At 37.1% G+C, this 3,879-nt stretch overlaps 1 long non-coding RNA gene across 1 annotated transcript; it reads right to left on the bottom strand.

The window, feature by feature from the left end:
* Positions 1-329: 329 nt before the first annotated feature.
* On the bottom strand, positions 330-684 carry LOC144555411 (uncharacterized). Its single transcript, XR_013512040.1, has 3 exons — positions 593-684; positions 441-506; positions 330-359 (listed from the first exon to the last, which is right to left on the bottom strand). It is a non-coding gene; the product is annotated as an uncharacterized LOC144555411 (long non-coding RNA).
* Positions 685-3,879: the final 3,195 nt, after the last annotated feature.

The raw sequence follows: 3,879 nt of genomic DNA, 5'->3' as shown, positions 1-3,879 counted from the left end.
ACTTATTTTAGTTATGTTACTGGAGAATGGTTTTACTTTGTTGCTATTTTGATTTTATTTTGTATGAATGCTATTTTGTTTTTATTTTGTTCTTATGTTAGTTGAGAGTGATGTTTAATTTAAATTTTAGCTTATGTTAACTTTTCATTTAGGTTATGAAAAATAGAATCAATCTAAAGAGGCTTGATTAAGAATAAATAACACAAATATCAAATGAAAGAATAAATAACAAACTCCACGACAAACTTGAAAGCAACTACAAACATAATCTCTAATGACAATACAATTTTAAAAAATGGACTACTTAAAAAGAATCTTGAACGTACGACTTCATCTTCGACTGTAACCAGAAGATGTTCCTGATTTAAAAGCATTAATTAGAATACACATTTTTTTGAATAAAGGAAAAAAAAATAATCAATATTAAAATATTAAGAAACCTGCTGCATATATGTCAGACGTAGAACGTCTAGCTTGCTGTCCCATTGTCCTACTAGAGGAAGCCTCTACATAAATAACACAACAACGAGGGCATTAATATATTATGTACATTTATTTCAAATGAGAATGACACAAAAATAATGCAACCAACATGCCGCACGTCAGTCCGACGTCGAACGTCTAGCTTGGTGTCCCACTCTCCTTCCTTGCATTTCGTCCATTGTCATTACTATACGAGCGTGCTTTCTCCTACCCTTCTTGATTTTATTTTTATCTGGAACAATAGTTAGACCATCATAACGTGGCCATTCACATTGGTTGGCAAAGCCGTGAAATTGGCCACTCTAAATTTCGACAAGTGTCTTCGCGGAATACAAATGATTCACGAATATATTATGGTTGAATCTCCGATCCCGACACATGGCAAGTACATGAGCACACGGTATATCGGTAAGCTGTGGTTTGAGACATGCATATTGTGCTATGTTTCCATCGCTTATGATGACCTTATACCGGAAAATTTATTTTTTATAAGTAAAATTTCCATCTCGTTCTTTGTATACGACTCGCTTATCATTCACCCTGACCTCGTGTTCACCATGCACACCGAGTGGCATGGAATTCATTTTCAGGTACTTTTTGATTCTTTTTGCCAATAGCTCTTCAACTCGCGCTGACCAAAGTTGTTGACTAGCTAGGCGAGCCATTGCTTTCTCTCGTCTATCCCTAAACCAAGCGAGACACTTGTAATATGTGTCTTCCACCAGTGCAACGATTGGTAGTCTCTGGCTATATTTGAATACTGCATTCAACGATTCAGATCTGTTAGTAGTCATAATTCCCTAACGAGCGCCGTTGTCCATGCATTGATACACCTTCCATGGTTTAAGGATCTCATTATGATTGATATCTTGATATTTACCGACATTATTTAAGTACGCAACTACATCTGGATTTTTCTTTCGTAATATTTTGAAGAACTCCTCAAACCTCCATGGCTTCTTTTTTTCACAAGTATTTTAAATAGTCACAAAGTTTCTTATTGTGTACTTTTTTATCAAATTCTGGGTAATGTGTTGTGAGCACAATCTGTGAACGCACTCGCCACCATCCTCGTACCAACCACCGTATCTATCGGTGAATACTTTCTTGATCCCTATGCACGGACCGTAAGCCCACGTAGCTGCCTGAAACAACCTTTCTATTGGATCTCTTATGGGTTCATGCGCAACTCCGTATTTTGTTCCTGGATGCCACGCCACAATTGTTATATTTGGGAGTGATTCCCTTATAGGCTTTACAGACTAGCCCTGTAACGCTTTTAATGGTTAAGACAACATTTTTCCTAATATCTTCTCGTATAACATCGGCAACCATTTCTGCAGTTAATTGTGCATGATCAGTACGAGAAGCATTGGCATGGCATGTATGTGGTCCTGAAATTGTTCTAATTTAATAATCCAGACTTAGCATACAAACGCCACGTACACATCGTGTCCTTGCAATTGACTACCATGCTAGTTCTATTGCTCCCCGTAATTTTTACTTCAATATTCTTTCTGATGTGATAATCATTTATTTTCAATCGTAGAGCCTCTTTCGAAGAGAACTCATTACCTACAGTAAGTGTATCATGGACATGTTTCGGCCTAGTGAAGAAGTTGACATCTGTGGGTTGAAATATATGCTGAGGTGTCATTAAAGCTTGCCACGGGGTGACTTATACCGCGGTCAGATATAGGAAAACATTCAGCCTGAACGCGTGGTGTTTGGTGTGATTGTGTCGAGGTATCATTCCGAACATCCCCTTCTGAATCAGCTTCATTATCCCAGTCGGCGTCATCCTCACATGAGTCAGCGTCTTCTTCGTCATCGTTTTCAGACACATCATCAAAAATCAGTATTAGGATCAGCTACCTCCGGTGGATCGATCCATGGGCTATTCTGATTATTGTATTCTGTCTGAACAGACGGTGACAACTCATTCACATTGGGATAATGATGCAGATAAAGGTCTTGCCTCGGTTTTTGTTGTGTCTGATAGGGTTCGAACAAACTGGGGCCTGCATAGTTATCACTATGTTGGGTCTGTCGAGGGTCTTGCCTCGATGTTTGTTGTGTCCGATATGGTTCGAAGAAACTGGGACCAACATAGTAATCACTATATTGGGTCTGTCGAGGTTCTGGATGTGTTTTCGGTACCATACTATCAACGAATAACTGCGATTGCATTTCACCGATGATTGGAACCAACTCAATGTATAAATCGAGAAAAGTATATTGGGTTTGGGCACGCATACTTTGGATATAAATACCTCTCCAACTTTGATCGCACACGATTTCAATTTTCTCATAATAACGTCGGGCTGTTGTACCAACATTAACCCGTGCATGTGCTTTTAGATTATACTCATTTTCAGAATATCCAAGTTGGCGACAGTGTCGTATACTCATTTTCGGAATATCCAAGTTGGCAACCGTGTCGTATTTCTCACCAGTCACACTCAAAGAGAATCGAGGACTAATACTATACTCTACTCCTTTACGACCGTGTCGTATTTCACCACCAAAATAAATCCTCAGCATCAACATGATTAATTATTTTTATAAATTAACTTACACAATAATGAATAAATCACATATTATAATTATTACAATAATAAAAACTAATATTAATTAAATTATTACACAATAGTTACTAAATGACACAACATGAAATATAATTAAGAAGTTACATATTTGAAATTCAACAATAATTATTTCTGCCTCTGTCTGAATTTTCAGATAAACTTCTATCTCTGAGCGTTCTTCTCTCTGGTCTGAGCGTTCTCTGGGTTTGAGCCTTCTCTGAGCATTTTCTCTGTGATTTAACGCTGGGATGGTATATAACATTGTAGGACGGATTAGATTATACCGTCCGATCTTTCCCTTTTTTTCACCAAATGCCGGACGGGTTATGTGGTACCGTCCTGGCTTTTTATTTTTTATTTTTACTTACCCTGGACGGGGCTTAATAAACCGTCCCGTTTTTTGGTTTTTTAATTACCCTGGACGGGTCTTCTTAAACCGTCCCGTCTTTTTTTTTTAATTACCCTGGACGGGATAATTAGACCTATTCGGTTGGACGGGTTATCTCAACCCGTTCTACCTATTTCTCGATAAAACGTAAATTCTATCACGTATTTCGATATTTTAATTATTTTTTTTTCTATTAATAAAAAAATCGGAAAGAATCACAGCAGATTTATATATAGTAAAATTAATAATATAATTAATGACACATGCTGACATGCATATGCATAAAGAGAAAGAGAAGTCGATTGAAAACAAAAAAGTAAAGAAAAAAAAAAAGTAGACACCCACATACTCTCTCTCTCTCTCTTTCTTTCTTTCAAGTCTGATTGTCTTTAATTAGAGTGCTTTATTAGTGCTTTAGAG

This window comes from Carex rostrata, chromosome 6 (genome assembly GCF_964058835.1).
Source record: "Carex rostrata chromosome 6, lpCarRost1.2, whole genome shotgun sequence".
Classification (NCBI taxonomy): Eukaryota; Viridiplantae; Streptophyta; class Magnoliopsida; order Poales; family Cyperaceae; genus Carex; species Carex rostrata.
This window is presented reverse-complemented; position numbering and strand designations above follow the sequence as displayed.